Below are 13,681 nucleotides of genomic sequence, written 5' to 3'. Positions count from 1 at the left end.
CCTAAACTCAGAACACCTGACACTAACATTTTGGTGTATTTTTCCTAGTTTTGCTGTGCCTATTTTCAGTGTTTATATATACATATATATATATATATATGTATATATATATATATGCATATTTTTTTAAAAGTAGGAAGACATTTAACGTTTTATCATAAGCAATATCTGCATTATTGTACACCTTCCTAAAGATTATTTTTAATGTTTTCCATATGAACTATTCTGTTTTTCTCTGATACGTAGGTTTGTTCTAAGTTTTTGATATTATAAGACGTCACTTAACAGATTTGTGTATGATTGCACTTGCTGAGAACTGCCTTATTCCAAATCATAAACCTTTTCTCCAACTTCAGATTATTTTCTCATCCAGGGTTCTGCCCTTGAGCCACTTCTCTTTCTATAATCTCTTAGGCAAGGTATCTACCTATGCAATAAGTTATTTCACTGCTGACTTCTCCCATTTGCTTCACATTTATGTATCCAAGTACTTGCTAAACATTACCAACTTTGACCTCCTATAATAGACATCCCATACATAAAATCTGTAAATGTGGACCATGGTCTTCCTCTGCCACCTACTGCCCTTGCTCAAGTAGCCCCTGGTTCCCAAGGGTGACCCGTAACTACCTTTCTGTGCTTCTCTTCCTTCATCCTTCCTGTAATTCCTCAAATACCAAGTTCTGCTGAGTCTGCTGGTTACCTATTTCTCAAATTTTAATCTCCTCTTCATGCTTACTATTATCTCGGTAGTTCAGACTCTCATGGTCTCTCACCAAACTATGCAGTGGCTTCTTAACTTATCTATGATTTTAACCCAGTACTTGCTGATTTCTACTTCTTTATCATCTGCTACTCTCAAGTCTGTTTTTCTACTCCAGTAAAAACACCTGTTTTGTTCAGTGCTTCCATGTCCTTACTCATTTTTAATTGAAGTATAGTTGATTTATGCTATTGTGTTAGTTTCAGGAGTACAGCAGAATGATTCAGATTTAGAATATGTATATATACACACACATTCTTTTTCAGATTCTTTCCTACTACATTGGTTATTACAAGATATTGAATATGGTTCCCTGTGCTATACAGTGGGTCCTTGTTGTTTCCCTAATTTATGTGTAGTGGTGTGTCTGTTAATCCCAAACTCCTAATTTATCCTCCCCACCTTTCCCCTTTGGTAGCCATAAGTTTATTTTTTATATTAGTCTATTTCTATTTCATAGATAAGTTCATTTGTATCATTTTCTTTTTAGATTCCACATATAAGCGGTATCATATTTTGTCTGATGATAATCTCTAGGTCCATCCATGTTGCTTCAAGTGACATTTATTTCATTCTTTTTTATGACTGAGTAATATTCCATTACACACATGCACACACACATATCTTCTTTGTCCATTCATTTGTAGATGGACATTTTGGTTGCTTCCATGGCTATTGCAAAAGTGCTGCTATGAAAATTGGGGTGCATGTATCTTTTTGAGTTAGAGTTTTCTCTGCATATATGCCCAGGAGTGGGATTGCTGGATCACATGGTAACTTTACGGCTGTCTAGGTGGCTCAGTGGTAAAGAATCCACCCGCCAAATGCAGGAGATGCGGGTTTGATCCCTGGATCAGAAAGATACCTTGGCGAATGAAATGGCAATCCATTTCTATATTCTTGCCTGGGAAATTCCATGGACAGAGGAACCTGGCGGGCTGTAGTTTGAGTTGGATACAACCTAGCGATTAACCACCAACAATGGTAACTTTATTTTTAGGTGTTCAAGGAACCTCCTTACTGTTTTTTACAGTGGTTGTACCAGTTTACGTTCCTGCCAACATTGAAGGAAGGTTCCTTTTTCTTACTCATTATGATTTCTTTATCTGGAGTTCCTTAGGCAGATAAACACTAGAGTTCTCACAGTCTGCTACAGTATGTCAGGGCTGTGTTTTTATCTGGGGAATTTATCCATTTCATCCGTGTTGGTGAATTTATTGGCATATTTCATAATATTATTCTTATAATGTTAGTAGACCTGATGATGTCCCCTTTCATTCTTGGTCTTGGTAATTTGTACCTTCATTTTCTTGATAAGCTGAGTAGAGGTTCATCAATTGTCTTTTTTTTTAAAAAAGAAACAGCTTTTGGTTTAATTTTATTTATCTCTTTTTTATTTCATGGATTTCAGCTCATATTGTTATGTCCTTCTGTCTGCTTTGGGTTTATATTGCCTTTTTATAGTTTGTTAAAGTGAATTCTTGTTAAAAGATTGATTTGAGACCATTCTTCTCTTCTTAATATAAATTTATTTTTGACATTAAATAACCTTGAGATTTTACTTCCTTTATAATAAAACAAAAGGTGAAGCCCAGAACTGGATGATTTGGACTTTTCTCTTGTTATCTCTTCCCAGTTCATAATACTGCATTTATTAATAACTGGCATTCTTTTAGATCTATAATAGGGCTTAACACATTCAAGCCTTAGCATGATTTTCTTTGTAATTTTAGCCTTTTCCTGGAAAACCCACTTAGCCTGCTCACCATAGCCACTCTACTTCCTGTCATAACACTGCTTTCCCTGGACAGGCCAGAATTTACCCTTATACTGTGTCATTTTGGGGGTTGTGCTTATGCTTCCTATAGAAAGTTTAGTGAGATTTGGGAATTTACCATGGTTACTGGAGTAGTAGCACTATAAATTCTGAATGCTATGAATTTCCCTTTAAACACTGATTTATCCCACAACTTTAAAAAATTTTATTCATTTTTAATTGAAGGATAATTGCTTTGCAGTATTGTGTTGGTTTTTGCCATACATCAACATGAATCAGCCATAGGTATACATATGTCCCCTCCCTCCCTATCCTACAGCTTTTGATGTTTCTTCATTTTCTGTTCAATTATTTTATAATTTCTCATTTGACTTTCTTTGAGTTATTTAGAAGTGTAGGAAATTTTCCAAATATCTTTCTATTCTTGGTTTTAATTTAATTATATTGTGAATTCAAAGTATTAATTCAAAGTATTGAGAATGTGCTTTGTATAATTTCAGTTTTTTAAAATCATCAAGATTTGATTTATGAGCCAGTATATTCTTGGTGACTATTTCATATATTCACATGACTGACTTATAGCCAGCCCTTTGTATCTACATTCTTCTGTATCCAAGGTTTCACATCCATGGATTCAACCAACCAGGGATTGTGTATTACTATGGTATTTACTTTTGAAAAATAATCCACATGTAAATGAATCTGTGTGGTTCCAACCTATGTTTTTCAGTGGTCAGCTGTACTTGAAAAGAATTTGTATTCTGCTATTTGCTGACTAGAGTTCTCTATAAATATCAATTAGGTCAAGTTGGTTTATAATGTTCTTTAGGTCGTCTTTGTCCTTCCTAATTCTTTCTGCTTCTTTTATTGCTGTGAGAGGGCTGTTAACGTATCTGATTGTAATCCTGGAATTGTCTGTTTTTCTTCTGATTTCTATCAGTTTTTGCTTCATGCATTTTGAAGCTCCAACGTTAGATGTATTATATATATAAGATTCTTATGTCTTGTTGGTTAATTGTCCCCTGAATCATTATCTAGTGACTCTTTATTTCTGTTAATAGTCCTGTTCTAATGTTCATAAAGGCACTCAGCTCTCTTTTGATTAGTGTTTGCATGGTCTTTTTGCATTATTTTAACCTTTTATCTATTTATTTTATTTTATTTATTTTTATTTTTATTTATTTATTTTTATTTATTATTTATCTTTATGTTGAAAGTGAGTTTTTTGTAGACAGCATAATCTGTTGTCTTACTTTTATATCCATCTGACAGTCTCTGCCTTTTAGTTGGGGTGTATAGATTTATTTATTTATTTATTTATTTATTTTATTTATTTTATTTATTATTTATTTATCTTTATGTTGAAAGTGAGTTTTTTGTAGACAGCATAATCTGTTGTCTTACTTTTATATCCATTTGACAGTCTCTGCCTTTTAGTTAGGGTGTATAGATTACTTACGTTGTTACTACTGATATGGTTATATTTTAATCTAGCATCTTGTTGTTTGTTTTCTATTTGTTCCATCTGTTCTTTGTTCCTTCCCCCCTTTTCTAACTTGCTTGTGGATTATTTTTTATAATTCTGTTCTCTTCATTCTTGTTTTATTTGTTAAACCTCTTTTTTTCTAATAAAAATTGATCTTATTTAATATTCATCTTTATCACATTTTTGAATAGTCATCTTCAAATAATATTATTTGAGTTCATGTGTAGTGTAAGAACCTTACAACAAGATACTTTTCCTTCCATTTTGTGCTATCGTTATGTATTTACGGGGCTTACCTGGTGGCTCAGCTGCTAAAGAATCTGCCTGCAGTGTGGGAGACCTGGGTTTTGATCCCTGGGTTGGGAGGGTCCCTTGGAGAAGGGAACCTACTCTAGTATTTTGGCCTAAAGAACTCCATGGACTATTCCGTGGGTTCACAAAGAGTCAGACATGACTGAACGACTTTCACTTTCACTTCACTATGTATTTAGGGGCAGTATTATTTCGAATTAATTTAAAAATTTTAAAGTAATTTATCATTTTATCCTCTGAGTAAAACTATTAAAACATTTCACATAAAGTCCTCTTGACCTTCCCTTCCTTGGAGGTAAACAGTGTTACCAGTTTGTTACACATCCTTCCAAACCTCTGCTATATATTTGCATATTTGCGTGTGTGTGTGCACATGTGTATGGGTGTATATTTGTATGTGTGTATATATATATATACATACTTAGAATATGTACATTTAATTTTTTAGATATACTATGCATCCCATTCTGTAGCGTTCTTCATTTATTCAACAGTATGTCTTGTCAGTCTACTCATTTCTACCTATAGATCTGCCTCATTCTTTTGAACTGCTGTAGAATATTCTATCAAATGGATTTCTCAGAGTTTTATTATTATTAGGTATTATTTTTTTAGCTGATGGGCAATATTTCCTATTATTATGGTAAACAAGGCCCCAGTAAATACCCTTTTGTGTGCCTTATTGTGATATTTTAAAGTGCTTTTCTAGACTCCATCCTTAGAAGTGGAATTATGTTTCTCATAGAACCCTCCAGCAAGAAATAAAGGGGAGAGGAAAGGCAGAAATTAACCGTAGAAGGTTTTAAGGTTGTACTGGGGCTAGAGGGTGTGGTAGTGGGAGTGGTGGATGTGTCAGGGATGTGATAGAGGATTTGAAGCATTGGAAAGTCTTTGAAGAATTTCATACGGTAATGGTATCATTTTTGGAACTCAGGGACTTCTGAGGGAACATAGATTGATTTCTATTTTTATGTCTTGGGAATAAGAAGCAACTTTTTTTCTTCATTAGAGATGGAAAAGAAGGATGTGACTGACCTTGATGGTCTATCACAGGAGTTAAATAAGTTGCCCCAAGTCACATGTCTGTCTCCGAGGAACGAGTGATAGTTGGAATTATGAAAGTTACTAAATTTAGAGATTGTCTCCTTGTATACCTTCACTCTTCACATGGGAAGCAAGGCCTGGAGAGAGAAAGAGACCCGTCAAAGGTCTTATAGTAAGTCATTGATAATGTTGACATATTTCAGCCCAGCTGTAAGAGGCAGAAAAGCAGAAATAAGGCGATAGCTTAGTCCAGGTAGGCAAAGTGGTGGTAGGGGGCTTAGGAGACAGAGAAGCAAACAGCTTCCACTTACTCCTCCTGCTTGCAGCCCACTGTCTTCCTTTCTCCAGATTCTTGTGGACTTCTTTCTTCAGCAGCATCAAAGAAGTCCAAAAAGGAAAAGTAAACAATACAAATTACAGGATAGAGGAAAAACCCATTTCCATGTAAATATTATGATTCTTCAGCAAAACAAACAGTAGAAATAACGAGGCTTTGGTTTGGGTTTGCGGTGTGGAAAATGGACATAGTCTCTGGACTGACTGGTGGAGCTGTAGTAATTCTCTCCTGGAGGGTAGAGTGATGGGCACATTACCCAAATGCAGCTTTTCAAAAAGTGGTCCAGATTGCCTTGCAATAATTATCAATTTCAGGCAACAAAACAAAATTAAAAAACAACAGAAGGAGGGGTGGGTCATTAAAAGAAAAAAGCTCAGAAGACTTCTGGAAAGAAGACAGGTCGAAAGTTGTGGAGGTTGGATTTGAAACTGTCAGCAGGTCTTGCCTCCTTTTATAGCAGAGGCCCTCCAACCGAACTTCCCTGTCTTCCCTGGTGGCTCAGAAGGTAAAGAATCCTTCGATCTTTGGGTTGGGAAGATTTCCTGGAGAAGGGAATGGCTACCCACGTCAGTATACTTGCCTGGAGAATTCCATGGACGGGGGAGCCTGGTGGACTACAGTCCATGGGGTTGCAAAGAGTCAGATATGACTGAGTGACCAACACTTAAGTAGACTAAGGGTGCCCTTTGAGAAGTGCCCCATCTTGAGATGCTGTCCTTCAGAGTTATTGGGAACGGAATAGACTTCCAATTTGGAAATGCGCAAGGGGAAGTCCCCTAATGTAGTCCCTCTTCTGTCTTGGAATGCCTTTTAGAAAGCTGAATTCCTGAACTAACCCACCCCAACTCCAGTGCTAAATCTATGAGTGGGCCCGAATCTTTATGTTAAACAGTCTTGCAGATGATTCTTATGCCTGCCTGCTGACATCTGACCCAGGATGGGTTTGCCCAGTCATTTTGCAATGATAAAGGTACTGTCTTTTTGAAGACCTGCATTCATTGTGTTGAACCCCTTTAGTAATTTCACATAGTTCAACCTAGTATCTTTGTTTCCTTTAAATGTCAACTGAACTCTAGAAAATGAGCTTTCTAGCTCTTGTTTGGTCAGGATGTGAACATTAACTGACAGGTGGCCTGGGACTGTAGTTTCTTATGTTGAGAAGTGTGGGAACATTTCCAGGGGCCCCTTAGGATTCTGGTTTCTATTTGGAGCCATGAAGTTCAAAGATACCTGTTTTATGAGGTAGCAGTTCTTCATGGTTTCAGTTCAGTCGCTCAGTCATGTCTGACTCTTTGTGACTCCATGAACCGCAGCACGCCAGGCCTCCCTGTCCATCACCAACTCCTGGAGTCCACCCAAACCCATGTCCATTGAGTCGGTGATGCCATCCAACCATCTCATCCTCTGTCGTCTCCTTCTCCTCCTGCCCTCAATCTTTCCCAGCATCAGGGTCTTTTTTTCAAATGAGTCAGCTCTTTGCATCAGGTGGCCAAGGTATTGGAGTTTCAGCTTCAACGTCAGTCCTTCCAATGAACACCCAGGACTGATCTCCTTTAGGATGGACTGGTTGGATCTCCTTGCAGTCCAAGGGACTCTCAAGAGTTTTCTCCAACACCACAGTTCAAAAGCATCAATTCTTCTGCACTCAGCTTTCTTTATAGTCCAACTCTCACATCCATACATGACTACTGGAAAAACATAGCCTTAACTAGACAGACCTTTGTTGACAGAGTAATGTCTCTGCTTTTTAATATACTGTCTAGGTTGGTTATAACTTTCCTTCAAGGAGTAAGTGTCTTTTAATTTCATGGCTGCAATCACCATCTGCAGTGATTTTGGAGCCCCCCAAAATAAAGTCAGCCACTGTTTCCCCATCTATTTGCCATGGAATGATGGGACCGGATGCCATCATCTTAGTTTTCTGAATGTTAAGCTTTAAGCCAACTTTTTCACTCTCCTCTTTCACTTTCATCAAGAGGTTCTTTAGTTCTTCTTCACTTCATGGTTTAAAGATAGTTATATTGTTATTTATATACCAGACCTAATCCCCTTTTCACAAACACACTGGGAGGGGTTTCTCCTCATAGTGCAGATGAGGATTGAAGATGTAAACCTCTTCTGGAATGAGGCAGGAGCATCACCTCATTAATCAAAACAAAACTCCCAGTGGTGAGTTGACAGGGCCAGGATCACAGGCATAATAATAAGCTTTGAGTGTAAGTCTATTGGAAGCATCCTGGTGCTGTAAGAAAGAATGTGAATTAAATTCAGTTTTGATCCTAAATTGGGTTTGTCAGTTACTAGTTAGTTATGTGGTTACCCGGTCCAGTCAGGTAACCTCCTGGAGCTATCTGCATCTCCAAAACAAAGAGAATGACGTTTTGCTGAGCTGGTGGGGTTGAGGTATTGCTATTTTTGGGGAAGGTGTGTGAGACCCTCAGTGCAGTTCATGCCCACAGGCAGTGCTTAGTAATGGTTATGATTAGTGAATTCCCAGCTGAAAGTTTTTTTTCCCCTACAGATGTACAGGAGCCTCTCAAGTAAGAAAAAGTCTCCCAGCCTTTTAGGCTAGCTGCAACTCTGCCCCTCCTCTCCCCGCCATCCCCCTCACAGGTATAACTGCCGTGGGGCATCTGTCCTCCAGGGCATAATTCCCCATGAAGCCGGCACCTCTGTCATGGGCACCAGCAGGTGCCAGCACAGGCTCAGCTTTCAGAAGGGCTGCTTCATTGGATTTTATCCTTCTTCCATCCCCCCAGTGTGACTCATGAAAGCCCAGACTTCCTTTCCTTTCTTCCATAGTGATCTCTCTTCCAGCCTTTCTTGCTTGCTATTCTGAGCCTGGGAGAAAATGCTCAAGGTTGCACTGTCAAATATCAGTGAAGAAAGACCTGTTTGAGGATCCTTGTAACAAGACTAATAAACACTAGTGCTACGTTTGGGTGGCACTTTACCGTTTGCAATGTGCTTTCATGTTATTAGCTCATATAATAGTTGCAAACTTCTGGCTAAGAAGTGTGATGGTTAAGTGTCTGCAGATTGCCTTTACATTCCTATTTTCACCTCTTCTCAGCTGCATCATCTTGGGCAAGCAACTTAGCATCTCTGAACGCTGTAGATTTAAGTGGAAAGTACTCAAAACTGGTAATAAATGCCCAATAATTGTTAGCTATTACTTATCTCATGCCCATTTTACCACATGACTTCAAGTTTTTCTGTAACTGCAGTCTATAGGGTTGCAGAGTTGGACATGACTGAGCGACTGAACTGATCTGAACCGAACCATTAGTTAAATGGGTCAAGCCTTAGTTTCTTCACTTTTCCTTTGATCCTCCTGCTTCCACACCGTCCTCAGCCCTACTTCACACTCTCCCATGGCCTACACTGAATTTTCCTTTTTATGTTCAGCACTGGGTATCTCCGGCCTTTGTATGGGCTAGCCTGTCTGTCTTGAGCCCACATCACGAAGCCTGGTAAATAGCCACTTATTCTTTAAGCAGACTAGCTCCCTTTTATCCCCATGCTCCCAGAGTGCTTTCTGCACATTTTGATTACAAGATTGGTATGACTCTCATCCTATTTATCTTTTCATTAGACCAAGAGCTCCCTGGGGAAACAGATCATGTCTTCTCATTTGTGGACTTCTGCCCCTGATATTTATGATGTGCCAAATAAATGTTGATTCGAATGAACAAATATTAAAGAATTTGTCAATCCACCTGAAACTGTCTTAGATAATCATTCAGTTATCGAGACCAGCGGCTGTGGAGCCAGTCCTGAAACCCAGGGTCCAGCTGCTAGTCCCCAGGCTCCCTGGGCACCCCCAGCCTGTCTCTCATTGTGGTCTCCTGTCATTGCTGTGTAATTTTTCCAACCAAACTGAACGCAGAAAAAAACCCCAAAAAACTAATGATATGAAAGCAGCAGACTTCATATTTACAGGCCCAGTGGAGATTTCCAAATGACAGCAAGCAGCCAGTGTGCAGAGGCCTGCTTTTAATGCATCAGAAAAGGCAAAATTACAGTGCACCCGCCTTTCATGTGCTGTCTGTTTCGTCTTTCTGAGTAAAAGGGAAACTCTGGCTCCAGGCTGATTTTCAATTACCAAAATAGACTAAATTCCTACCCTGAAATTATCAAAAGTGCCATATACTTGACAGGCAGCTAAGCAGAGAGCAGAAACTACCAAGTTAGTAATTAAACAGAGCTTCAGTCAAATTAACAGAGACAGACATTCTGGTCTGGCGGTCAGAACAGAGGCCTAGAGGGCCCCGGATTCAGCCTTGGTACTTCTTGTGTCAGAGTGAAGTCTTGACGTGCAATCACGTTTGCCAGGGAGAGACTCCATGGGCACCCTTCACCCCTGTCTGACTTCTGGAAGGCCTTTAGTGTGAGAATGGGGATGCGTTCCTGTTGAGATATGGGATCAGGGAGAGTAGGCCTGAAAGGAGTCAGGAGGAGGCCAAGGGGATCCAACTCTTCTCTACTTCAGAATTTGTTTCCAGATATTATAAGGGACCCTGGAAGAGCTTTTTAAATATAAAATTATTGTAGCTTAGGATCTCTTGTAAGTGCTTTAATATAAATTATTCATTTACTCAAAAAGTATTGAGTGCTCACAACCACAGACAAAGCTAAATCCTAGCTTTGGGTTGTGACATGCTGATAGAGGAAGGCAGACAGTAAACAAGCAAATGAATGCATAGTATTTGAGGTGGGTCTGAGTGACATGGGTATCACTTTAGTGGAGGAGGAGGATGGGGAGTTCAGGAGTAGGAGAGAAGGGAAACATGCAGTTGCTATTTATATGAGGCAACCGGGAGAGACTTTTCTGATAAGGTGACATTTGAGCAGAAACCTGCAATGGGGAGAGAATTTTAGGCAGAAGGAAAAGAGAGTATAAAAGTCTTGAGTTGGAAGAGTACTTAGCAAGTTTGAGGAAAAGCAAGGATCCCATTGTGGCCAGATTGTGACAAGCAAGGAGGGGGTGGAGGGAGATGAGGTTTGAAAAAGATCAGGGTCTTGATCATGTAGGCGTTCCAAGAACACTGGCTTTCATTCTAAGTTAAAAATGAAGGTATTGAAGTTTTTCTAAATGTCCCATGGAAGTAAAGCAAGGTATGAGATAGAAAATTTTAAAAATACTTGTGTATGCTATAAGAGTAATATAAATTAATATTAATATAAATATAAATGATTTATATATAAATTATTAATTACATCATTCAAGATGCTCCTATTATTTTTTTGGACTTGATGAAATATTCTCAGAGAAATGGTAATATGTCTATGATTATTTCTTTTCTTTTTCCTTATATTTCTTCTGATTTTTGCTCTGTGTATCTTTTTTGTTGTTGTTAGATGTCTAATGGTTTATAGTGTCTATCTTTGTGAATTGTACCTTTTATCATTAGAAATAATCATCTTTTTTTCATTTAAAACTTAATTAAAAAATGAAGGCATTGAAGGCTTTAGAGAAGATCTTACATGTTTTACAAGGTTCACTTTGGGTTGCTGTGTTTAGAAGTAGAATGTAGAGAGATGAGAATAAACAGGAAAGGTGAGATGCAATTGTGGTTTAGATCAGGTGGTGGTAAAAAGTGGTTGGATTCACATTGACTTTTGAAAGTAGAACTTGTAGAGTTTGCTGATAGTTTGGATCTAGCATGTTAAAGGAAGAAAGGATTCAAGGATGGAGTTCTTTTTTAATGAGATGGAAAGACTTCAGGAAAAGTAGGAAATCAGGGAGATGGAAATTAAGAATTTGTTTTTGGATATGATAATTCTGAGATGCCTATTATACCACTATAACAATTTTTGGGAAGAAGCACAGCTCTGGGAATCAATCGGAATGCAATTTTCATTTTGTTTCCTAGTGTCCCTTTAACATTTATTCAGTAGAGGAAGAGTTTTCCCTGCCCTTGGGTGAAAATTCTGATAGGCACCATGATTTTCTGAGCCACTCTTAGGTATAAGAAAGTCCCATGGTTTTCTTTAAGCAGGAAACCAGACTCTTCATTCAGAAGCAAGAACGTCCAGTTCAATTTGTCATTAGTACTTGTGTGTTTAGCTGCAAATTCATGTCCAGCTCTCTGCGGCCCGTGGACTGTAGCCCGCCAGGCTCCTCTGTCTCTGGGATTTCCCAGGCAAGAATACTGGAGTGGGTTGCCCTTTCCTTCTTCAGGGGATCTTCCCCAACCAGGAACTGAACCCGTGTCTCCTGTGTTGGCTGGCAGTTTCTTTGCCGCCGAGCCACCAGGGAAGCCCTTACTTATTACTTGCGCTATGCTTAGGCACTCAGTCATGTCTGAGTCTTTGCCACCCCATGGACTGCAGCCTTCCAGGCTCCTCTGTCCATGGGCATTCTCCAGGTAAGAATACTGGAGTGGGTTGCCATTTCCTCTTCCAGGGAATCTTCCCAACCCAAGGATCAAACCCAGGTCTCCCGCATTGCAGGCTGATTCTTTACTATCTGAACCATCAGGGGAGCCCTACTTAACACTTAAATCTTCGTTTAAAGGTCGTGTTTCTTCTGCTTCCAACTTCTCTACCATAGCAGGTCAGCCATCCACACTGAAGAAATTATGGTTGGCTTTCCCCGCCCCCTTTTCTTGCTCATCATTAACTATGGTTTCAGCGGCTCCAGAATTGGTTTCAGCACTCCACTAGGAGGGTAGGGGGGAAAGAGATCAGAAAGTTCTTCCTTGGCTGGGGCTATCCTAACATGATTTCACTTTCTCGGAGGCTGGTAGCAGTTAGCGCTGCATTTTCCTTGGTTCTTTTGTGGATTCTGCAGTGCTCCACTGCTGTGGTCCACTCCTCTGCTGTGGGTGATGGACCCTGTTCCTCCAGCTGCTGTGCTTTTTTCCACACAGACTTCCTCATTTACAGTCCCAGCAGCCCACCAAGCAGAACACTTGAGCAAGGATGGTGAGGCTCTTACTGACCCCAGTGTGGCTCTCCTCCTGCCCTTTGAAAATATACACCCTGTGCCTTGGCTGTCCCCAAGGGGATCTCTTCTTGGCTGCCACCCATTGCTTTAGCAACCTCTCCCCTTAGATTCCCCCGTGGCGGGGTGGGGTCAGACTCCAGTTAATTAAACAACTCTCCCACCCCCTTTTCTTAAACTGCAGGGAACACATGTTAGCTCTCTGAGTCCTGCTCTATCACTCGGTCTGAGCTGAGGGGATATCCTGTCATTCTCCAGGGAGAGGAACCATTCAAAGCACAGCTTTCTTCAAAGAAAACCTTTTGCAGGGGTGAGATGGGCTCGAAGGTGGAAGGGAGGTTCAAGAGGGAGGTATATCTATGGCTGATTTATGATAGATACCAACACAATATTGTAAAGCAGTTATTTTCCAATTAAAAATTAAAAAGAGAATCAATCAATAAAAAAAGAAAAAGAAGACCTGTTACAAATTATCTTCAGTCTTTGGTAACTGGACCATTTTATGACAGTGGTTACAGTGAGGGCCCCAAGTTAAACTGTTCTTAGAAACCCACCTTGAAAATACTGATTTGTGTCTGCCCCTTACTTTAATATTTGATATCTATTGTGCCTTGGTCTGAATTCCCTTTTTAACATCTTGTTATACTTTTAAAATTTGAGAGTCAACAGCATATGAATTGCCTTGAAAGCCATGAGATTAGAAGAAGTCACCTATGGTGTGAACAGGAGAAAGATCTGAGTACTGAGCCGTTTCATAAGCTAGAAATGAAGAACCCACAAAGAATTCAGAATTTACCATGTTTCTGAATTGGCTGAAAAAAAAAAATAGTTTAGGCTCTTAGAACTCATCCTCTATTCAGAGTTATAGTCAACACTCTAGCAGTGGCTTTTTCACTAGTGAATTTTCCATTTCCATAATGCCACTCTTTATATGTAAAATGCCTGGCATTTACAAAGTGTCCATGATTTCATTTCAACTGCCTTATACCCCTGTGAGGAAGTAACAGGCAGAG

The 13,681-nt window shown here is 39.3% G+C and overlaps 1 pseudogene; it reads right to left on the bottom strand.

The window, feature by feature from the left end:
- Positions 1-2,330: 2,330 nt before the first annotated feature.
- LOC136176332 (large ribosomal subunit protein eL42-like) lies at positions 2,331-2,651 on the bottom strand (annotated as a pseudogene).
- Positions 2,652-13,681: the final 11,030 nt, after the last annotated feature.

Source organism: Muntiacus reevesi, chromosome 10 (assembly GCF_963930625.1).
Source record: "Muntiacus reevesi chromosome 10, mMunRee1.1, whole genome shotgun sequence".
Taxonomy (NCBI): Eukaryota; Metazoa; Chordata; class Mammalia; order Artiodactyla; family Cervidae; genus Muntiacus; species Muntiacus reevesi.
Note: the sequence above shows the minus strand (reverse complement) of the source record. Positions and strands in the feature narration are given on the sequence as shown.